The sequence below is a fragment of the Rutidosis leptorrhynchoides genome, chromosome 2 (assembly GCF_046630445.1).
Source record: "Rutidosis leptorrhynchoides isolate AG116_Rl617_1_P2 chromosome 2, CSIRO_AGI_Rlap_v1, whole genome shotgun sequence".
In the NCBI taxonomy this organism is placed as follows: Eukaryota; Viridiplantae; Streptophyta; class Magnoliopsida; order Asterales; family Asteraceae; genus Rutidosis; species Rutidosis leptorrhynchoides.
The window spans coordinates 388,603,259-388,630,216 of record NC_092334.1 but is presented as its reverse complement, the minus strand read 5'-3'; positions in this window follow the sequence as shown (position 1 = coordinate 388,630,216).

Genomic DNA, 26,958 nt, shown 5'->3' with positions numbered 1-26,958 from the left:
AAAGGCAGATTGATTCTCACTTATAATAATATCCAGCACATCGTTTTATCATGTTCGTAATGATTATGCTAATACAGTTATAAATCATATTACAACAAGATATCGGTTGATAATTGCGAGTAACTTAGGTTAGATACTGTCTACAAATTTAATATGTAGTATGTATAATATGGGTGCATTTGCTCATCCTAATTATTGGTAAGAAATTAAGTAAAGTTTCAATTTTTATGCATATTTGATGGTTATTTTGATACGTATTTTATGATATTTTTCCATTTTTATTGCTAGATTCTTTCTATGCTATTGGAAGATAGATCGGTGATTTTTGATTCGTTGAATATTCATAAATAGATGCGGTTTTGCAAAAAATGTGGTAATTTAGCCATATGTAATGCTACGTTGAATTACTATTGCCCATTTTTGGTACGACTCTTTGACTCATGTGTTTAAATCGATTAGAGTGGTTTTTTTTCCGGCAAAGCAAATAAATTTATTTCTCAAAAAGGCCAAGACATTCCCAAAAGCCAAAATACAATAGGCAAACAGCCCAAAAAAATCAACACCAAAACCATACCGAAAAACAACAATACAAATAACAATTCACTTTAAAACAAGCCTATCATCGGACCATTGAAGATTCCAAAGAGAAGCCACTGCATTCACTGCAGACGAATTCTTCACTTTAAGCAGCATCAATTTCATCTTAATATGATCTTGAATAATATTCCCCAGCTCAATAACAGTTCTCTTCCTCTTTTTGAACAATCTTGAATTCCTTTCTTGCCATAGAAAATAAACACATGCAGCAAGTAATACCCTATTGACAAAATTCCAAATATTGCGAGTAAATGGGTATCTAGACAGCATTCGAATAATATCATCCAAACGATTAGGCAGGCCCCTAAATATCAATTTAGCCTTTAGATTCCTCCAAATTTGGCCACTATAATCACATTGAAAGAACAAGTGATTGATGGAGTCATTGACTTTACCACATAGTGAGCAGATTAAAACTTGCTGAGGCATCCATTTCTTCATTCTATCTTGAGTATTCAATCTTTTAAGAGTGGCCAATCAAATTATGAAAGCATGTTTTGGGTCAAAACCTTTAAACCATATTACATGATACCAATCCACTTTACTTATATTACACCTCAAATCATTCCAAACTTGTTGAGTAGAGTACTGAGATTTACAACCATCATTTGAAACCCATCTACAAGTGCCATTAATATCATCCACATGAGGCTTAACTTTACCTCTTAAATCTAGTAAACACTTCCAACCCCAACTATCACTATACTTGTAATTAACATCTCAGATACTACCACCTTTAAGCTTAACCAAGTTGACCCATTCACCCCAAAGAGTGTCTTGTTAGGCCACAATTCTCCGTAGGTTTTTAATTAACAGAATTTCATTCCATTCCTTCAATGGCTTAACACCAAGACCCCCTTGATTCTTTGGCACACAAACATCTTTCCAAGCTACTCTAGCTTTTCCTCTAGAGCTATCTGCCTGACACCATAAAAATCCCTTGATCAGGCTGTCTATCTCATCTATAATTCCACCAGGAAGTCTATAAACAGAAGCCCAATAGAGTTGCATTGCAGATAAAATAGAAGTGACAAGTTGAAGCCTACCAGCATATGACAGTTTTCTATTTCTCCAATTACTCACTTTAATTCTAACTTTATCAACTAAGCTCTTGCAATCTCTAATACTTAGCTTCTTAGATAACAAAGGAACACCCAAATATTTAACAGGAAGCTTACCCACAGAGAATGGTAATACCTGAATGATCTTGTTCTGCACATCAGTTGGAACACTACAAAGAACAATGTGCTCTTATCGATTATAGTGTTGTTTTAGATGCCATTGATATTAGCTGCAATGCATGAGAAAACTAATTGGGTTGAACAACATATTGAAGTTGCGACCAATATAACGACAAATTCTTTAAGTTTTGCACATTTTCAAGATATCAGAAACTTTATTTTCGGATGAACTTGAATTACTCATAATATTGTGTGAATTTTGTTAATAGATTTTGATGTTTGATTCATTAAATGGGAGAACTTGATTGCAATAAATATTCTTATGGTCATTCTCATTGTGTTGAAACTATTTTTAATGATGCCCAAACTATGATGTGGCTGCTTCTTGGTAATTTCTATTTGACAAAATTTTGTTCTTCGTTCATGAACTTTACATCAAATTTGACTCCCTGTCCTTTTTTTGTGCATTCCTCGTCCCTAATGTATCAAAAATCTACATCCCCCGTCATCCCATCTACTTTCTGTCAAAACCATCTGTTACCTCTTATCACGTGCATATCATGTGCGGTATTTTGTCATTGTTTGGTCTTCTTCTATGAAATAAACCCCCAATTCTTCTCCAAAATTACACCAATCCTGATATGCAGCCATTATACTTGTGTTCTTCAATCAATTCAATTACAAAAATAGACAACAACCAATATAATCTGTTATTACAATTTCAATTACAAATTTCGATTCTCAACCTGTACGCCTAAACTTTGAACCACGAATCCTAATAATAAGACAAGCATAAGGCAGCTTCAAAGCACCCTAAAGTATCAGATTTCAAGTACTAATTAAACATCGCAAATTCGCAATATATATGTACATATAATTATAATTACCTTAGATTGCAATCTTTAATTTGTATGCTTTTTGGTTCCCGATAAATAAAATGAACAATGACGAACCGAATGATTTGGAGAGTCACAGACGAAGGGGTATGAAGAATCCGACGATAGCAGGTTTGAGTTCCGGCGTGAGGAAGGTTGCTCGATTGTGAGTCGTTCTTTGATGCGCATCTTTTTCTTCCTCACGTTGAAGTGCACAATTGGTGTCTGTAACAAACCCACTTAATATGAATATGTAACAAAACCCATATGTATGTAACAAAAACCAAATGGTCAAGAAACTCATAAACCCACTTAATGAGTACATTGGGTTTCGTAATTGGGGATGAATTGGGAGTTTATTTCATAGAAGAAGACAAAACAATGACAAAAATACCCTCACATGATATGCACGTGATAAGAGGTAACAGTTGATTTTGACAGAAAATAGACGGAAGGACGAGGGATGTAGATTTTTGATACATTAGAGACGAAGAATGCACAAAACAAATAAAAAGGACAGGAAGTCAAATTTGATGTAAAGTTCAGAACGAGGAATAAAATTTTGTCTTTCTATTTCTATTTAAGTTTATTAAATTCTTATGTCAATATTATATTTTAAAACAACAACAACAACAAAAACAACAAAAACAACAGCAGCAAGTAGTATTGAACAACAAGTATTGATGGAAATAGATCAGATGATCACATTCATATCTATTTAATTATTATTATCCATATTCGTATTAGAGACTTAATAAAAACTATGGGCAATACAACAAGATGTGAGGCCACCTACATTTACCATTTTGTTTTTATGCTACCTATATTTAAGAATAATTTTGTAAGCCAAGCAAATTTTGAATTTTATTTATTTTATATCAAATTCGTCCAAAAATTCAAACGAAAAATGTAAAAATCATGTATTTTTACATTTTCCTTTTTCGTAGGCCTGGGCTCATTTGATTAACCCTATATATACTGGGGAATCTTGTCGTTTGATACTCACCCAACTAAAAATTTGGTTAAAACGATCCAAACTTCCACCCAAAAACTACAAAAAACTCCCCTCAACTATATTTAACTTACAAAAACTACCCTGAAGTCCAGGGAGTAAAACGTAAATCTCTCAATTAAAATAAAAATTTTACCCAAACACTTCGACAGCCCGTATCTTTCTCCTCGCTCCGAGTTAAATTTCACCGACCACACCGTTAAACTCGAAATATTTTTATGAACAAAACGAAACTAACTACATTCGAAACGGACACTTTTTAAAATACGCTAAATACAGCGACAACCCGTATTTTCCCGTTCGCCGCGAGTTAAATTTTTTCGACAGCAGTGTCATACTCGAAATAATTTTATGAACAAAACGAAAAAAAGTCCGTTCGAAACGACACTTTTTAAAAAACGCTAAACACAACGACAGCCCGTATCTTCCACCTCACCACGAGTTAAATTTTTTCGACAGCACCGTTAGACTCGAAATAATTTTATCAACAAAACGAAACTAACTACGTTCGAACCGGACAGATTTTAAAAAACACTAAAGACGACGACACCTACAACAACGCTTAACACATGTGCCGTTTTTCATTCTGTAAATACATAAAGCTACGTTAAATATGGATATGCATCGCGTGAGCCTGACCCGGATAGTTATATCTAAATATTGTTGTTGAGCTCATGCATATCCTCATTGCATGTATTTTTTTTTTTTTTTTTTATCAAATCCGCAAGTATATTTTCTTTAGTTTATATTTTTTCGACAAGCTTTCTTTGCATAATTTAATGTAAAAAAAAATACATAAGTTAAATAAACAAATTAATAAACATAAGTACTCTTTCGAAAAAATAAAAAATAAACAAAGTTAAATATAAGTGACCTACAAAATTATCTTAAACATAAGTGGTCTTAAAACACAAAATAAAACTTAGGTGGTTTCTTCCTCTATAATCCCAATAGAAATAAATACGATCTAACAAGTATACACTTTCATAAACCCTTCCATCTTTGGAACAATCATAGAGTTGGGTCACGACCCAAGAACCAGATGATACCTTAGCTTTATGCTTCCTCATGATGGAGTATGTGAATCGGCAAGATACTTGATGCTAGTCTGTAATATATCTCCAAGCTATGCACACGTTTACATGAACACAACCAAATAACCAATCAACCCAACACACAATATATACAAATACCAGTGTGAAGTTTAAAAATTACTAAAATTCATTTCCCAAATAAAGTAGTACATAATAACAATCTACACGTTATAATTCTCAACACAAATTATATGATTCACCTAAATCTTGAGAGAATCTGGATCCATACAAATATTTATCATCATCAAAAATTCCTTCATCGAAATTTAGTGAATAACTAACAGCATCGTATTGGAACGTTAAAGGCTTGGATGATCCATATATGCTTTTCTTGCTTTCTTTGATCAACTTCTTCAATATCTTCTTCCACTTCCTACTTTTGATTACACCGTTGTTAACTCGTGAGTAGTCTTCTTGGTCCGAGAAGGATGATGAAGAAGACGAACATTCAGAGAAGTTAGACAACTGTCCTTCATTAATGGTCGCCATTTGTTTTATCACAACAGAGATGTATGACTTGTTATTTGCTGAGATAATGAATGGTATTGAATTTTGAGTTGTTGAAGTGCACATTTTATAGATGGTCCATAAAGTAAGGGTTGTTAGTAATTAATATTACATAAAAGAATACATGTACTCTTTGATGCATAGTCTAAAGGGGTTTTAGATCCTCATCTTGCAAATCTTTACACATAAGAAAATAGGTCACTTTATATTTTGAATATATACACATTAAACGTCATAATTCAAACTTTACACATGAGAAATGGGTCATATTATAGTTAATTGACTATATATCATCATTTGCAATCTTTACACATACTTTGCGAGTCATTAATTTGTTGACTATGCCATGTTTTACATTGTCCGTTCTCATATACTACGTACAAAAGCTGACAAGGAAACAATGGTTTAACTTTACATCATTTTGATTTTATTGTTGGATACAGGTCATGACGACTCTTATCCGAATACATATATGTCACACATGCTTTTTCATATCCACATATGCTTTTTCATGATATAACAATCATTTTATATGTAAACAACCAAATATGTTACAAGTAGTGTTGTACACTACAACATTCAAAACATGTTTGAATGTGTACATATAAAATATGGTTGTACACATATCAATCCCTTTAAGAAAATCACATAAAAAATAAACAAAAACTACACTTTAACATTATCATTTTGTTTAGCGGTGAAACCAAAATTTACGAAGAATAAGAGAAACAATTCATAAAAATAAAATATGAATATAAAATTTTCATATGCAAATCGTAACTATTTTAAATAAAAAATTATACAAGGAGACTAATTTTTTTATATTATAATAACAAAGCTGAAAATAAATCATATAAAATTCAAGCTACTAATCTTAGCCTTTCATTGTTATTAACAATTATAGTCTGCACCATTCAAATTTTTTAATCTATTATGACCTCGTAATCACCTTAATTACTTGTTTGATGACTAAATTACCTTTCAAATTTTCATTTGGACGGAAGAAAACTCAAAAAAATAGGTTCCAGACTCTTCCATCCCTTTTAAGGGTTTTCCCTGATCTCAAACCCTATCTCAATTTTACATTGAAATCTATCACGGAGTAATACGCTAGCGTTCATGGAGATTCATCGGATTCTTTGCATGATTAATCTTTCTTATTTTGTTGCGATTGAGCAACTGTTTCTTTTTCGCGATTCATTATAATCGAGTGAAGATCTGGGAAGAAAATTAGGGTTCAAATCGAGTGAAAATTTGGGAAGAAAATTAAGGTTCAAATCGAGTGAAGTTTTGTGCGGAAATTCGGGCTTCGATCGATTAAATTAAACTTTGAGGCTGTTGTAGTCACCGTCGCCGCTGTAACTACTATCTCCGTTGTACCAATCAGTTGAAGTTACTAGTTCTTTAACGATCTTACTCGATTGGATGTTCTATTATTTGATTTTTTCTTTCAGAACTAATTACGTTGTGAAAAAAATTCCAATTGAAGCTTACGTTTGTTTAAACTGCTATTTCTCTTTGTTAGATTGTGTAGTATTTTTTGTTACTCAGTATTATTATCTTTATGTGTTTAGTTAATTGAATTGCTGCTATTATATATGTTTGTCAACAAATGATGTATTGAAGTCGGTTTATAGGCACGATTCCATAAACAAGTTACTAAAACTTTTTTTAGGAAACTCATAATTGGTGTAAGTTGCATAATAAACATAAATATTATAGTTAATAAAAGGGTAAATGGGTCACTTTTACCTACTTAATAGTAGATTACCGAATGATTATTGTAAAAATAAAATGGCTCAACATGAAAGCTGAAAGTTAGCTTAGCTTTGGTTAGTAAATGGGTCATATAGACATCTTACAAAATTTATAATGATGCTGCATCTTACAACATTTATATATTTATTCGTTAACCGATGATGTATTGAAGTTGGATTATAGCAGGTTTTCATTTTCTTCCTGCTCCTTTCAGTGTGTTCGACTGCAATCGTGTTTGATTGTGATGTAGTCAACCCACTTTGACTCGGTGATCCAATTTAGTTACATCTACGCTTTACTCTTGTGTAGCTTGTCATACTAATTTGAAGTTGCTGAAAGTGCATGTTGTGAAGACGGATGAGCCAAATTCTGGATCGGATCCGGCTTCAAGAAACAATGTATGGAATGTGGTGAAAGAACCTACAAAATGTGGTCGTATTAGTTCATGTTATGGTAAAGGGCCAGGTTGCAATGATTTGGATACCTTTTGCCGAGATATTAATCTTTTGTAAACACACGATGTCTCAAATATGGATACAAAATCTTATACGGAGTATTTCCTAGCAGTATGATATTTTGAATAATGAGTCAGAAGGTTTTATAACTGAGCCATTCAACTTAATTTAGTTTTTAACTTTATAGCCATCCTTTTTTTATGTTATTGACTTCAACCACTTGAGATATAACACTATACTAGCCTACAACTTCATCATCTAAGCTTTATCATCGATTTAAAAAAAAAAATCTCAAAACCCCGCAAATTTTGCGGGTATTACTTTCCTGGAAGATGATATGATATGTATCGTTGTCTGTACCAATACCACCGAATCATGTATATTTATATATACTTGTCTCATACGTATGTCACTCTGATACGGAGTAATATTTAAAAATATGCAGGTATTTTAAGTGTAAAATGGGCGGGTCTGTCAACTTATAATTTGTGGTAAGAGTTGATACTCACATTCGATGGCTTTTACCTTCTTTTAAAAAAAAAAAAAAAAAAAAAAAAAAAAAAAAAAAAAAAAAACATGAACTGGTAAATATGTAATTGATCAATCAAGGTTATTAGGCACCAAGTTATAGATAGTCAGTCAAGAAAAACTATTTTTCTTTAGAGGTAATACCAAAACCTATAAGTACATCACAAATAAATTTGTGATCTATTTAGTTTGCAAATAATTTGTTACGTCAATGTATTGACTATTACAATTAGAGAATTTCGTTTTTGTGATTTTGATGTAAATATTGCTATATTAAACCAGATAGACAGAGTATTGATAAGTTTTGTAATTAAAAGTTTTGATTTGGATGGGCATGTGCCAAAGGAATCAACATCATTTTTAACTAATTTCTCGCATTCTTAAGAGGAAATAATTACAGTGGTTTACATGACCAGAGATGCTAATTTAAAGGCTTTCTACCTCTATTAAGATTAACAAACCAATAATAAGAAAAGATACAAGTGGTATAAAAAATATAATCCTTCACCATTTCATTGGATTAGGTCGAGCTTTCCATAACACCCAAGAGTTAGCCACGAATATGACCAAAAGCTTCTCTTTCATTTGTTTCCACCATTTCAGTTATAAACCGAATCAAACATAGATCTCAAATTAAAGAAAACAGGAATCGCAATGTTGCACCAGATCCTAACCTTGCACCAGACCATAGCTGCCATGTCACAATTGAAAAAGATGTAATAAACACATAGTAGAAGGAATATCTAACGTTTGTTTAGATAGATTCAATCAAGTATGCAATCTATCTAAAATAACTTGCTAAATGAAAACGGTAACCTTCTAAGGATAAACTTGCACCAACCTATATAAAGATGCAAGAGGAGCATCATCAGCACAAGTTCTCACACTCTTGACCGAAAAAATACCACTCGATTCTAGCTTCCACCACCGAGCGTCATTATCTGATCCCAAAGAAAACTGGCCCAAATCAACCAATAGCAAATCAAATGCAGTTGGGCACCCAACTTAAAGGCTTTAGTATCATGTGAATATAATATAATTTCTAAAACATGTGAAATGATTTTTTTACATCATTCAATTTAATTTTATCGATAGAGAACATATTACCCTCTTTATTCTGCGAATTTGCGGATCTTTAGCTCAACAATAACACGTTTGAGCAAATTTCCAAGTTATATGCTTAAAAAAACTATTTAGGTCAGGTGATTTTAATATATTTCACTTAGACATTCATACTGTTACATCTTTTAACATTATTTGCTAATTTACACATGTGATCTTTTTATTTCATAGAATGTTCTAATGCTATTTATTTTAATTTCTTGCATTCAAATACATTACGCGCTATTGCCTTTAAGAGATCCAAAGTATACTCATAATAAAATATACAACTTTCACTCTCTATACAGTTCATTATGATCATGGAGTAATATGTGGAAAATTCGATCAGAATATTAACTACAAATTAAACCTTTTTTCAACTATCATGGTTTACAGCTTTGTGTTATTTGTTTTTTCAAGTTATAACTTGCTTGCTTATTATTAATAATTGAATATTACTACTGAAACTGTTTTGATTTCTTAACAATCTAACAAATACTATAAATGTAGTGACCCGAACTTTTCCATGTTTATATATATTAAATGAAATTGATATTTACATGATTAAGGGTTTTCAACATGTTAAGCAATCAAACTTGTTAAGACTTGATTAATTGAAATAGGTTTCATATAGACAATTGACCACCCAAGTTGACCGGTGATTCACGAACGTTAAAACTTGTAAAAACTATATGATGACATATATATATGATTATATATATAGTTAACATGATATTATGATAAGTAAGTATCTCATTAGGTATTTTAACAATGAGTTATATACATAAAATTGTGTTTATTGAATTAAGAAACTCGAAACGATATATATAACGATTATCGTTATGATAACGTCTACTAAATACATATGTATCATATTAAGATATTGATACAATATATTTAACATGATAAAATGATATTTAAATATATCATTAAGTGTGTTAACAATGAACTACATATGTAAAAACAAGACTACTAACTCAAGAATTACGAAACGAGACTTATATGTAACGATTATCGTTGTAACGATATTTTAATGTATATATCATATTAAGAGATATTCATACATCATAATATCATGATAATATAATAATTTAACATCTCTTTAGATATAATAAACAATGGTTAACAACATTTAACAAGACCGTTAACCTAAAGGTTTCAAAACAACATATACATGTAACGACTAACGATGACTTAACGACTCAGTTAAAATGTATTTACATATAGTGTTTTAATATGTATTCATACACTTTTGAAAGGCTTCAAGACACTTATCAAAGTACTTCTACTTAACAAAAATGCTTACAATAACATCCTCGTTCAGTTTCATCAACAATTCTACTCGTATGCACCCGTATTCGTACTCGTACAATACACAGCTTTTAGATGTATGTACTATTGGTATATACACTCCAATGATCAGCTCTTAGCAGCCCATGTGAGTCACCTAACACATGTGAGAACCATCATTTGGCAACTAGCATGAAACATCTCATAAAATTACAAAAATATTAGTAATCATTCATGACTTATTTACATGAAAAAAAATTACATATCCTTTATATCTAATCCATATACCAACGACCAAAACACCTACAAACACTTTCATTCTTCAATTTTCTTCATCTAATTGATCTCTCTCAAGTTCCATCTTCAAGTTCTAAGTGTTCTTCATAAATTCCATAAGTATAGATTCATAAAAATCAAGAATACTTCCAAGTTTGCAAGTCTACTTCCAAGCTTTCTAATCCATTTCGAGTAATCATCTAAGATCAAGGAACCTTTGTTATTTACAGTAGGTTATCTTTCTAATTCAAGGTAATATTCATATTCAAACTTTGATTCAATTTCTACAACTATAACAATCTTATTTCGAGTGAAAATCTTACTTGAACTGTTTTCGTGTAATGATTCTGCTTCAAGAACTTTCAAGCCATCCAAGGATCCTTTGAAGCTAGATCCATTTTTCTAATTTCCGGTAGTTTTATTCAGAAAACTTGAGGTAGTAATGATGTTCATAACATCATTCGATTCATACATATAAAGCTATCTTATTCGAAGGTTTAAACTTGTAATCACTAGAACATAGTTTAGTTAATTCTAAACTTGTTCGCAAACAAAAGTTAATCATTCTAACTTGACTTTTAAAATCAACTAAACACATGTTATTTATCTATATGATATGCTAACTTAATGATTTAAAACCTGGAAACACGATGAACATCATAAAATCGGATATACGCCGTCGTAGTGAAACCGGAGGCTGTTTTGGTTTGGATAATTAAAAACTATGATAAACTTTGATTTAAAGGTTGTTCTTCTAGGAAAATGATTTTTCATATGAACATGAAACTATATCCAAAAATCTTGGTTAAACTCAAGTGAAAGTATGTTTTTCAAAATGGTCATCAAGATGTCGTTCTTTCGATGAAAATGACTACCTCTTTAGTAATTGACATGTAACTTAAATTTCCGACTATAAACCTATACTTTTTCTGTTTGGATTCTTAAATTAGAGTTCAATATGAAACCATATCAATTTGATTCACTCAAAACGGATTTAAAATGAAGAAGATATGGGTAAAACAAGATTGGATATTTTTGATCTTTTTAGTAACGGGAAATGTTTAACAAATCTATACAAATCATATCCTAGCTAACTTATATTGTATTATACATGTATTCTAATATATTATGTAATCTTAGGATACCATAGACACGTATGCAAATGTTTTGACATATCATATCGACCCATGTATATATATTATTTGGAACAACCATAGACACTCTATATGCAGTAATGTTGGAGTTAGCTATACAGGGTTGAGGTTGATTATAAAAATATATATACTTTGAGTTGTGATCTAGCCTGAGACGTGTATACACTGGGTCGTGGATTGATTCAAGATAATATATATCGATTTATTTCTGTACATCTAACTGTGGACAACTAGTTGTAGGTTATTAACGAGGACAGCTGACTTAATACACTCAAATCTTTAAAACATAATAAAAATGGTTGTAATTATATTTTGATCATACTTTGATATATATGTACATATTTTTATAGGTTCGTGAATCGAACCGTGGCCAAGTCTTATTTCCGAGGAAGGAAATATCTGTGAAAGTGAGTTATAGTCCCACTTTTAAAATCTAATATTTTTGGGATGAGAATACATGCAGGTTTTATAAATGATTTACAAAATAGACACAAGTACGTGAAACTACATTCTATGGTTGAATTATCAAAATCGAATATGCCCCTTTTTATTAAGTCTGGTAATCTAAGAATTAGGGAACAGACACCCTAATTGACGCGAATCCTAAAGATAGATCTATTGGGCCTAACAAACCCCATCCAAAGTACCAGATGCTTTAGTACTTCGAAATTTATATCATATCTGAAGGGTGTCCCGGAATGATGGGGATATTCTTATATATGCATCTTGTTAATGTCGGTTACCAGGTGTTCACCATATGAATGATTTTTATCTCTATGTATGGGATGTGTATTGAAATATGAAATCTTGTGGTCTATTGTTATGATTTGATATATATAGGTTAAACCTATAACTCACCAACATTTTTGTTGACGTTTAAAGCATGTTATTTCTCAAGTGAATACTAAGATCTTCCGCTGTTGCATACTAAAATAAGGACAAGATTTGGGGTCCATCTTTGTATGATATTGTGTAAAAACTGCATTCAAGAAATATATGTCGATGTAATATATTTCTATTGTAAACCATTATGTAATGGTCGTGTGTAAACAGTATATTTTAGATTATCATTATTTGATAATCTAAGTAATGTTTTTTAAAACCTTTATTGATAAAATAAAGGTTATGGTTGTTTAAAAATGAATGCGGTCTTTGAAAAACGTCTCATATAGAGATCAAAACCTCGCAACGAAATCAATTAATATGGAACGTTTATAATCAATATGAACGTGACATTTCAGTTGGTATCCGAGCGATGGTCTTAGAGAACCAGAAAAATTTGCATTAGTGTGTCTTATCGAGTTTGTTAGGATGCATTAGTGAGTCTGGAATTCGACCGTGTTTTCTTTAAAAATGATTGCTTAACATTTTTATTGGAAACTATATATTATTAACATGTAAATATTATGTGATATATTAATCTCTTAACATGTTTGATATTGTGTGATAGATGTCTACCTCTAGCACAAATCCCATTGACTCACCTAATAATAATGAAGAGTCGAATATATATTGGCAAGATTCACAAGTTCCCGAAGAACCGGAAGAAGAGGAAACGGAACCGGAAGAAGAGGAACCGGAAGAAGAGGAACCAGAAGAAGAGGAACCGGAAGAAGAAGAGGTTCCGGAGGGGGGAATAGTAGGAACCACAGAAAACCGGTCAAATAAAAGAAAATCCTCAACCAATGGACCAAAGTTAATAATGGTCAATGGTGTTTCCGCTAAGGAAGCAAAATATTGGGAAAATTACCAATTTTCCGATGAATCGGATCCTGATGAGGATTCCGATCATGTTATAGAAATTACCCCGACCCAATTTAATGAGGTAAAAGAAAATAATAAGGGAAAAGGCATCAAAATAGAGAAATCTGATTCCGACCCCGGTGAACTTTATATGTACCGTCAACGCCCGTATTTTCAATATCGTGACAATAATCCGGGAACCTCTAAACCACCAGGATTTTCTAAACCAATGTGGAAAACGATGACTCGTATTAGAGGAACATCATATATCCCTAGAAGATTAGGAAAAAGAACCAAGTCCGAAGAAGAAGAAGAAATTAGTGATTCAGATTAGAGGGGTGTGAGCATGTTGTGTAATAAATGTATTGTAGTGTGCTTGTACTTTTATGTTCTATGTAAAAATTGCTTGTATTGTTTGTTATTACGAATCTAATCCTTGTCTATTTTACAGTATAAAAACAAAATGGACGTTAAGGGTAGACAACCGAATATTTTAGAAGACCTACCAGAGGATATGATTGAGGAAATCTTGTCTAGAGTCGGTTAGAATTCATCAGCACATTTAGTTATGGCGAAATTAACTTGTCAAACATTTGAAAGACTTTCTAGAAATGCCTTAGTTTATAAAAGGTTTTCCTTTGATAGGTGGGGTATATCACATTGGAGAGACTTTAAGTTACGCCGTGTTTTCTTTAAAGCGTTAAATGCGGGGAACCCAAATGCAATTTTACGCTACGGGTTAAGAACCTATTTTGACTCAACATATCCCAACATATGATTTCGTGAATTAGAAAGAGCTTCTAACATGCAACATAAAGAAGCATGTTATGCTTACGGGTTAGTGATGTTCGCTTCTTACCAAAGTGAGAAAAAGAACATCGGATTGCAGCTTTTAAATAAAACTTTCCCACAAGTGACGGATTCAGTAGTTGGAGTGAGAAACAAGGTTTTTAGATTATTACGGGGCTGTTGAACATTACGAAACCCTCGTCCTTTTGACGACATTACAACATGCTGCCTAGCTAATGGTCATAACGGTTATTTTCCACAAGACCAAGGATGGGAAGTCGTCTTAGTAAAACCAGAATGCATGACTTGTTTCTGGACTTATGAATTACGTGTCTTTATTTCCTTTGCTGAACAACTTGCGTATTAACTAGATTTATCTTCAAAACTGTCATGTATCATAGTGTACTATATTTCATGTTATATGTAATATAGCGAAGTTGTAAGTTTGAAGAATATTTGTATGTGATATATTATTATAATCAGTTTTTCATATGAAATTGTAGTAGTTGAATTGTATACTAGCTACTAAGTATGAACTTAACGGGTAGGTAGTACCCGAATTTAAACTTATAAAACGCTAATATGAAGAAAAAGCTTTTATAAATGAGTTCATATTATGCTACGAGATACTATTGACTACTCTTAATATTCTGTATGATTAACTTGTTTCATTTGACTGTTTTGAAGGAAATGGCACCGACTACTCGACACACCTTGAATATGAGTGAAGAGGAATTTCGTGCCTTTTTGCTTCAAACATAGCCGCAGTACAGACCGCGCTACATACCAACAATAACTCTGAATCTAGCAATACAGCTAACGGCGCAAGAAATCGTGTAGGATGCTCCTACAAGGAATTCACTGCCTGCAAACCTTCAGAATTTGATGGGACCCAAGGACCAATCGGATTGAAACGGTGGACCGAGAAAGTTGAATCAGTGTTTGCCATAAGTAAGTGTGCTGAAGGAGACAAAGTGAAGTACGCTACGCATACCTTCACAGGTATTGCGTTAACATGGTGGAATACCTATCTAGAGCAAGTGGGACAAGATGCTGCTTACGCGCTACCGTGGTCAGCATTCAAGCACTTGATGAACGAGAAGTACCGTCCCAGAACCGAGGTCAATAAGCTCAAGTCAGAACTTAGAGGGTTACGAACAAAGGGATTCGATATTACTTCGTACGAAAGACGATTCACAGAATTGTGCCCATTGTGTCCGAGAGCGTTCGAAGATGAGGAAGAGAAGATCGACGCGTTTGTGAAAGGGTTACCGGAGAGAATCCAAGAAGATATAAGTTCACACGAGCCTGCCTCCATACAAAAGGCATGTAGAATGGCTCACAAACTAGTGAACCAGATTGAGGGAAGAATTAAAGAACAGGCGGCCGAAGAGGCCAACGTGAAGCTAGTCAAAAGAAAGTGGGAGGAAAATGGTGATAAGAGTCACCAAAACAACAACAACTATCCCAACAATCGCAACATCAATCACAACTACAACAAACGGCACAACAACAACAACAACAACAACAACAACAATAACAACCGAAACAACAACAACAATCAGAAGCAGCTATGCCAAAGGTGTGAAAAGTATCACTCGGGGTTCTGCACCAAATTTTGCAACAAGTGTAAAAGAAATGGTCATAGAACGGCGAAGTGTGAGGTCTATGGACCAGAGGTTAACAGAACGAAAGGAACAAATGGTGTCGGAACGAGTAATGGCGGAGCAAGTAGTGTCGGAGCAAGTTATGTCAATGTAGTTTCTTATAAATGTGGAAAACCGGGCCACATTATTAGAAATTGCCCGAACCAGGAGAACACGAATGGACAAGGCCGCGAAAGAGTTTCAATATTAATGCGGCAGAGGTACAGAAAGACCCGGAGCTTGTTACGGGTACGTTTCTTATTGTGATAAATCTGATTATGTTTTATTTGATTCTAGTGCGGATAGAAGCTATATGAGTAGATAATTTTGTGCTAAATTAAGTTGCCCATTGACGCCTTTGGATAGTAAATTTTTACTCGAATTAGCAAACGGTAAATTAATTTCAGCAGATAATATATGTCAGGAGAGAGAAATTAAACTAGGGATGAAACGTTTAAAATTGATTTAATACCAGTCGAGTTAGGAAGTTTTGATGTAATAATTGGCATGGACTGGTTGAAAAAGGTGAGAGCAGAGGTCGTTTGTTACAAAAATGCGATTCGCATTATGCGTGAAAAAGGAAAACCTTTAATGGAGTACGGAGAAAAGAACAACGCGAAATTAAATCTTATTAGTAGTTTGAAAGTGCAAAAACTAATAAGAAAAGGTTGTTACGTCATTCTAGCACACATCGAGGAAGTTAAACCTGAAGAAACGAACATCGGTGATGTTCCCGTCGCAAAAGAATTTCCCGATGTATTTTCGAAAGAATTACCGGGATTACCCCCACATCGATCCGTTGAATTTCAAATAGACCTTGTACCAGGAGCTGCACCAATAGCTCGTGCTCCATACAGACTCGCACCCAGCGAAATGAAAGAATTACAAAGTCAGTTACAGGAACTTTTAGAGCGTGGTTTCATTCGACCAAGCACATCACCATGGGGAGCTCCTGTTTTGTTTGTCAAGAAGAAAGATGGAACATTCAGGTTGTGTATTGACTACCGAGAGTTGAACAAACTTACCATCAAGAACCACTACCCACTACCGATAATCGACGACTTATTTAATCAACTACAAGGATCGTCTGTTTATTCGAAGATCGATTTATGTTATGGATATCATCAAATGCGGGTGAAGGAGGATGATATTCCAAAGACTTCTTTTAGGATGCATTACGGTCATTACGAGTTTATGGTTATGCCGTTTGGATTGACTAACGCACCAGCTGTGTTCATGGACCTCATGAACCGAGTGTGTGGGCCATATCTTGACAAGTTTGTCAATGTTTTCATCGATGACATACTTATTTACTCGAAGAATGATCAAGAGCATGAAGAACATTTGAGAAAAGTGCTAGAGTTGCTGAGAAAAGAAAAACTGTACGCTAAGTTTTCAAAGTGTGCATTTTGGTTGGAAGAAGTTCAATTCCTCGGTCACATAGTGAACAAAGAAGGTATTCAGGTGGATCCAGCAAAGATTGAAACCGTTGAAAAGTGGGAAACCCCGAAAACTCCGAAACACATACGTCAGTTTTTAGGACTAGCTGGTTACTACAGAAGGTTCATCCAAGACTTTTCCAGAATAGCAAAACCCTTGACTGCATTAACGCATAAAGGGAAGAAATTTGAATGGAAAGATGAACAAGAGAAAGCGTTTCAATTGTTAAAGAAAAAGTTAACTACGGCACCTATATTGTCATTACTTGAAGGGAATGATGATTTTGTGATATATTGTGACGCCTCAAAGCAAAGTCTCGGTTGTGTATTAATGCAACGGACGAAGGTTCACGAGTAGAATTATACGACGCATGATTTGGAAATAGGCGCGGTTGTTTCTGCATTAAAGACTTGGAGGCACTACTTATATGGGGTCAAAAGTATTATATATTACCGACCACAAAAGTCTTCAACACATATTTAATCAGAAACAACTGAATATGAGGCAGCGTAGGTGGATTGAATTGTTGAATGATTACGACTTTGAGATTCGCTACCACCCGGGGAAGGCAAATGTAGTAGCCGACGCCTTGAGCAGAAAGGACAGAGAACTCATTCGAGTAAAAGCTATGAATATAATGATTCACACTAACCTTACTACTCAAATAAAGGAGGCGCAACAAGGAGTTTTAAAAGAGGAAAATTTAAAGGATGAAATACCCGAAGGATCGGAGAAGAATCTTAATATTTGCTAAGACGGAACCCGGTATAGGGCTGAAAGAATTTGGGTACCAAAATTTGGAGATATGAGAGAAATGGTACTTAGAGAAGCTCATAAAACCAGATACTCAATACATCCTGGAACGGGGAAGATGTACAAGGATCTCAAGAAACATTTTTGGTGGCCAGATATGAAAGCCGATGTTGCTAAATATGTAGGGGAATGTTTGACGTGTTCTAAGGTCAAAGCGGAGCATCAGAAACCATCAGGTCTACTTCAATAACCCGAAATCCCGGAATGGAAATGGGAAAACATTACCATGGATTTCATCACTAAATTGCCAAGGACTGCAAGTGGTTTTGATACTATTTGGGTAATAGTTGATCGTCTCACCAAATCAGCACACTTCCTGCCAATAAGAGAAGATGACAAGATGAAGAAGTTAGCACGACTGTATTTGAAGGAAGTCATCTCCAGACATGGAATTCCAATCTCTATTATCTCTGATAGGGATGGCAGATTTATTTCAAGATTGTGGCAGACATTACAGCAAGCATTAGGAACTCGTCTAGACATGAGTACTGCCTATCATCCACAAACTGATGGGCAGAGCAAAAGGACGATAAAAATGCTTGAAGACATGCTACGAGCATGTGTTATTAATTTCGGAAACAGTTGGGATCGACATCTACCGTTAGCAGAATTTTCCTACAACAACAGCTACCATTCAAGCATTGAGATGGTGCCGTTTGAAGCACTTTATGGTAGAAAGTGCAGGTCTTCGATTTGTTGGAGTGAAGTGGGGGATAGACAGATTACGGGTCCGGAGATAATACAAGAAACTACCGAGAATATCATCCAAATTCAACAACGGTTGAAAACCGCCCAAAGTCGACAAAAGAGCAACGCCGACATTAAAAGAAAAGATTTAGAATTTGAAATTGGAGAGATGGTCATGCTTAAGGTTGCATCTTGGAAAGGCGTTGTTCGATTTGGTAAATGAGGGAAATTAAATCCAAGGTATATTGGACCATTCAAGATTATTGATCGTGTAGGACCAGTAGTTTACCTACTTGAGTTACCTCAACAACTCGCGGCTGTACATAACACTTTCCACGTCTCGAATTTGAAGAAATATTTTGCTAAAGAAGATCTCACTATTCCGTTAGACGAAATCCAAATCAACGAAAAACTTCAATTCATCGAAGAACCCGTCGAAATAATGGATCGTGAGGTTAAAAGACTTAAACAAAACAAGATACCAATTGTTAAGGTTTGATGGAATGCTCGTAGAGGACCCGAGTTCACCTGGGAACGAGAAGATCATATGAAGAAGAAATACCCGCACTTATTTCCAGAAGATACGTCAACACCTCCAACTGCTTAAAATTTTGGGACGAAATTTATTTAACGGGTAGGTACTGTAGTGACCCGAACTTTTCCATGTTTATATATATTAAATAAAATTGATATTTACATGATTAAGTATTTCCAACATGTTAAGCAATCAAACTTGTTAAGACTTGATTAATTGAAATATGTTTTATATAGACAATTGACCACCCAAGTTGACCGGTGATTCACGAACGTTAAAACTTGTAAAAACTATATGATGACATAAATATGATTATATATATAGTTAACATGATATTATGATAAGTAAGTATCTCATTAGGTATTTTAACAATGAGTTATATACATAAAATTGTGTTTATTGAATTAAGAAACTCGAAACGATATATATAACGATTATCGTTATGATAACGTCTACTAAATACATATGTATCATATTAAGATATTGATACACTATATTTAACATGATAAAATGATATTTAAATATATCATTAAGTGTGTTAACAATAAACTACATATGTAAAACCAAGACTACTAACTCAAGAATTACGAAACGAGACTTATATGTAACGATTATCGTTGTAACGATATTTTAATGTATATATCATATTAAGAGATATTCATACATCATAATATCATGATAATATAATAATTTAACATCTATTTAGATATAATAAATAATGGGTTAACAACATTTAACAAGACCGTTAACCTAAAGGTTTCAAAACAACATATACATGTAACGACTAACGATGACTTAACGACTCAGTTAAAATGTATTTACATATAGTGTTTTAATATGTATTCATACACTTTTGAAAGACTTCAAGACACTTATCAAAGTACTTCTACTTAACAAAAATGCTTACAATAACATCCTCGTTCAGTTTCATCAACAATTCTACTCGTATGCACCCGTATTCGTACTCGTACAATACACAGCATTTAGATGTATGTACTATTGGTATATACACTCTAATGATCAGCTCTTAGCAGTCCATGTAAGTCACCTAACATATGTGAGAACCATCATTTGGAAACTAGCATGAAATATCTCATAAAATTACAAAAATATTAGTAATCATTCATGACTTATTTACATGAAAACAAAATTACATATCTTTTATATCTAATCCATATACCAACGACCAAAAACACCTACAAACACTTTCATTCTTCAATTTTCTTTATCTAATTAATCTCTCTCAAGTTCCATCTTCAAGTTCTAAGTGTTCTTCATAAATTCCATAAGTATAGTTTCATAAAAATCAAGAATACTTCCAAGTTTGCAAGTCTACTTCCAAGCTTTCTAATCCATTTCAAGTAATCATATAAGATCAAGGAACCTTTGTTATTTACAGTAGGTTATCTTTCTAATTCAAGGTAATATTCATATTCAAACTTTGATTCAATTTCTACAACTATAACAATCTTATTTCGAGTGAAAATCTTACTTGAACTGTTTTCGTGTCATGATTCTGCTTCTAGAACTTTCAAGCCATCCAAGGATCCTTTGAAGCTAGATCCATTTTTATAATTTCCAGTAGTTTTATCCAGAAAACTTGAGGTATTAATGATGTTCATAACATCATTCGATTCATACATATAAAGCTATCTTATTCGAAGGTTTAAACTTGTAATCACTAGAACATAGTTTAGTTAATTCTAAACTTGTTCGCAAAAAAAAGTTAATCCTTCTAACTTGACTTTTAAAATCAAGTAAACACATGTTCTATATCTATATGATATGCTAACTTAATGATTTAAAACCTGAAAACACGATGAACGTCATAAAATCGGATATACGCCGTCGTAGTGAAACCGGAGGCTGTTTTGGTTTGGATAATTAAACACTATGATAAACTTTGATTTAAAGGTTGTTCTTCTGGAAAAATGATTTTTCATATGAACATGAAACTATATCCAAAAATCTTGGTTAAACTCAAGTGAAAGTATGTTTTTCAAAATGGTCATCAAGATGTCGTTCTTTCGACGGAAATGACTACCTCTTTAGTAATTGACATGTAACTTAAATTTCTGACTACAAACCTATACTTTTTCTGTTTGGATTCTTAAATTAGACTTCAATATGAAACCATAGCAATTTGATTCACTCAAAACGGATTTAAAATGAAGAAGTTATGGGTAAAACAAGATTGGATATTTTTGATCTTTTTAGCTACGGGAAATGTTTAACAAATCTATACAAATCATATCCTAGCTAACTTATATTGTATTATACATGTATTCAAATATATTATGTAATCTTGGGATACCATAGACACGTATGCAAATGTTTTGACATATCATATCGACCCATGTATATATATTATTTGGAACAACCATAGACACTCTATATGCAGTAATGTTGGAGTTAGCTATACAGGGTTGAGGTTGATTCCAAAAATATATATACTTTGAGTTGTGATCTAGCCTGAGACGTGTATACACTGGGTCGTGGATTGATTCAAGATAATATATATCGATTTATTTCTGTACATCTAACTGTGGACAACTAGTTGTAGGTTATTAACGAGGACAGCTGACTTAATACACTCAAATCTTTAAAACATAATAAAAATGGTTGTAATTATATTTTGATCATACTTTGATATATATGTACATATTTGTATAGGTTCGTGAATCGATCCGTGGTCAAGTCTTATTTCCGAGGAAGGAAATATCTGTGAAAGTGAGTTATAGTCCCACTTTTAAAATCTAATATTTTTGGGATGAGAATACATGCAGGTTTTATAAATGATTTACAAAATAGACACAAGTACGTGAAACTACATTCTATGGTTGAATTATCGAAATCGAATATGCCCCTTTTTATTAAGTCTGGTAATCTAAGAATTAGGGAACAGACACCCTAATTGACGCGAATCCTAAAGATAGATCTATTGGGCCTAACAAACCCCATCCAAAGTACCGGATGCTTTAGTACTTCGAAATTTATATCATATCCGAAGGGTGTCCCAGAATAATGGGGATATTCTTATATATGCATCTTGTTAATGTCGGTTACCAGGTGTTCACCATATGAATGATTTTTATCTCTATGTATGGGATGTGTATTGAAATATGAAATCTTGTTGTCTATTGTTACGATTTGATATATATAGGTTAAACCTATAACTCACCAACATTTTTGTTGACGTTTAAAGCATGTTATTTCTCAGGTGAATACTAATATCTTCCGCTGTTGCATACTAAAATAAGGACAAGATTTGGGGTCCATGTTTGTATGATATTGTGTAAAAACTGCATTCAAGAAACATATGTCGATGTAATATATTTCTATTGTAAACCATTATGTAATGGTCGTGTGTAAACAGTATATTTTAGATTATCATTATTTGATAATCTACGTAATGTTTTTTAAAACCTTTATTGATAAAATAAAGGTTATGGTTGTTTTAAAAATGAATGCAGTCTTTGAAAAAGTCTCATATAGAGGTCAAAACCTCGCAACGAAATCAATTAATATGGAACGTTTATAATCAATATGAACGGGACATTTCAATAAAAAAATATAATTATTTTGACAATTCAATTTTTTAGTCGTTCTTAAAAAATCCCGCGAATTCGCGGGTCTTAAGCTAGTATTCATAATTAGGAGATGTTAATAATTAATTCATTATATTTAACAGATTATAATTTGCCTATTCAAAGAGTTAAAGGAAGGCCAATGATTTAAAAAATGACGGGACAGTTAAGTGAAAGTATATAGGTAAGGCGTCAGGTTGTGAAGGAGGTTTTTTCGATCAATTCTGGAACGGTGGTTTGAACTCTCAAGTGGCGGGAAGCCCTATCATGAAGAAATCGGAATCGAGTCGACCTTTACTTTCAAAGCTAATGAGAATGGTGGAGTCAATAACATCAGTGGTGGTTGATTGGTTTTGTTTTTGTTTGTTATGGTTAGAAGGTCGGATTTTATTTTAATGTAGGGTTCGGTATTTTTTAAGTTTGTTGTCTTGTTTTGTTGGGGCGTTGGCAAGGCTCGGTTCTAGTTAGCGGTAGGGTGGTCTCTTTGTAGAACCTTCTTGTATGTTTTCTGTTTTTGAGCCTTGGTCGCGATTTTTTTTTTTTTTGTATTCTTGGTTTGCTTCTCTTTCTGAGATTAAATTTTTCTATAAAGTTTTTGTTTTTTTACCAAAAAAAGAAGAAGAAAAAATTCCCCTGTTGTACATGTCATGACATTAATTAGGGAAAGTGTTTATTCAAATTTAGATAATTTATTTTTATCGTACGGTACCATATCTTTATTACTTTGGTCTAGCATTGATATTTCGACCTATGATGACTATTGACTTCTAAAGTCAACTTCTCAAACTATAATTGAAAAACAACATTGTTTACACTATGTAATAGATGTCTCAGACTATGGTGTGCACCATTTGGTTTCAAACCAAATAAATAAGATATCGAATCGAATTCAAACAAAAAAAAAATCGAATTTTTAAACGATTTTCGGATCGATCGAAACCGAAACCAAATTCGTAATTCGGTTTTTCGTTTGGTTTTTGATTTTGAAAATTTTAAATTTGGTTAACGGAAAACCAAAGTAAAAACTCGAATTCAAATTAATAACATATTAAAACATATTTATAATTATAATATTTATATATCTATATATCTATATATTATATTTGATGTATTATTACATTTTAATTAAACAAACATGTTATATACCATGTATACTAAATTTAATTTCACAACCGTTAATCCTAATTTATTTGTAAGTTTATGCTGGTTAGGATTTTTATTTTTAGCGATTTTCGGTTTTACCGAAACCAAACCGAAATCAAATTCGATTTTCGGTTCGGTTTTATTTTTGGTTTTAATATTTAAGTTTCGTATCGCTTTGATTTTTGGTTTTGATTTTATAAGTTTAAAAAATGAAAAAATCAAACTTAATAAATCGAAAAATCAAAAATCGAACTAATAAACACCCGTATCTCAAAATATTTGTAGAGATGTTGCACAACCATTAAGCAGTTTGACACTTACCCCACTTACCTAATTAAATGGATTTGTGGATAGTGTTTGAGTTAAGTATCTTTAGAGACGTCTCACTTATTTATACGAGTAAATATTTATTTAAATTATAATTATAATAATGAGTCATCATAAACATTAAATTTTTCAATATATATAAAAAGATACTGGTAAAAAGTACGTAATCATTATAAATAGTAAAACAAGTTATTATTATTTCCTAGATCTCCCAATCAAAATAACTTTTGATTTGAAATAATTTGTATTGAAAGAAGATTTTTTTATGTAGTTTCTTTTTTCCCTACTTTTTTTTTTTTTTTTTTTTGTCAAGAAAACCGAAACTTTTATAAAACACGAGACCTTCATCAAAAAAATGAAGACTCGGAACAAAGATACAAACATAGGCACCGAGGCCAAACAATACAAAAACCTCTACAAACACGCACCCAAAAAACAAAAACAACAAAAGCTCAAAGAAACTAACAAATTATTAAAATCCTTACAAAAATTTTACCCTACTTGAATCGATAGGAAAACAAATTTTTAAAATTTTGAATCCTTACAAAATAGGTCATGTTTGATGATCAATCTTTCACCCTTTTGAGGCACCCCTAAATATTTTCAATCCACCAACTCATTAATGCGTTCATGTCTTGTACATGGACCCATACTTTATCACCAACACTCATAATGACGTCAATGACATCTAATGATTGATTAGGCGTTAGCTGATCTCAATTGAATGAAACAAAATAAATGTTTCTTCCCATTGTGTGCATTTATGTGTGTGTCCACCATCGTTAAAACTTCTTATGAAATCACAACTTTTACAATGGCATTTCTGTGTGAAACTGAATTATTATAGAAATACAATTTGTGTATGTGTCATTTTGTGTTGCTTAATTCAATTATTTTTTTAGTTAAATGATTGATTTCTTGTTCGCCCCGTAACCCTAATTTGTGCTAATTCTGAAATGGATCAACAATATATTATTCCAAAATCTTTTTTTTCTCTATCCTTCTGATGGACCAGGTTCGTTATGGATACAAAAAAGGTTAACTGGAGCTCAACATTATAGATCTTGAAGACGTTTTATTGTAATTGCTTTGTCAACTATAAGAAATATTAGATTTTTTACATGTTCCATTATCAGACCTACCGATGATCCAATATTCCAATTAGAGATGAAAAGTGAGATACTTGCAACAACATGGTCATTGGCTAGATTATGAGCTCTGTGGTTAATTCTATTGCCAAATCCATCAAATTCATTGAAAATGGAGCTGGATTTGGGTTCAATTGGAAAAGAATTGGAAATACGTTTGCTCCGAGCAATGGATCTAGGAAATACAAGCAACATTATGAGAATTATTCAATGGAACTCAAGTTCTTCTCATTAGTGAATACTATACAAATATGAAGTGTATGTGGGATGAGCTTGATTTCATAGTGATCGGTCGTTATTTGATATGATTATATACATGTGAAAGTAATAAACTTGTTCCTGTTAAGACGGAAAACTAGTTACTCTAACGTGTTTTTGATGTTTGACAGCTTAGATCAAATAATGGACAAAAGATGCTAAAGATGTTGAAGAGTAATGATATTACAAGCCTTGCGCGTTGTTATTTTTGTGGGCATAACTTTCTCATACGAGCTCCGATTGAGCTGATTCAAAAATAAAGGTTTAAAATTCTCAACGTAAAGTTTAAAAATTTCTAAATTTCATTTCCAAAATAAAGTACATAATAACAATCTATACATTATAATTCTCAACGTACAAACTATATGATTCACATAAATCTTGAGAGAATCTGGATCCATACATATAATGATCATCATTAAAATTTCCCTCATCGAAATTTAGTGAATAACTAAGAGCATCGTATTGGAACATTGAAGGCTTGGATGTTCCATACATGCTTTTCTTGCTTTCTTTGATCAACTTCTTCAATATATTCTTCCATTTCCTACTTTTGGTTACACCGTTGTTAACTTGTGAGTTGTCTCCTTCATCCGAAAAGGATGATGATGAAGACGAACATTCAGAGAAGTTTGATAACCGTCCTTCAATGGTCGCCATTATTTTTGTCAATAAAGAGATATATGACTTGTTGTTTGCTGAGATAATGAATGGTAATGAATTTTGAGTTGATGATGTGCACATTTTATAGATGGTCCATAAAGGAAGGGTTGTTAGTAACATTACATAAAAGTATACATGTGCTCCTTGATGCGTAGTGTAAAGGGGTCTTAGATCCTCATCTTGCAATCTTTACACATAAGAAATGGGTCACTTTATATTTTGACTGCAAATTAAACGTCATTTTTCAAACTTTACACATAAGAAATGGGTTTTGTTATAATTGATTGATAGATCGTCATTTGCAATCTTTACACATAATTTGCTAATCATTAATTTTTTTTGACTAATTAA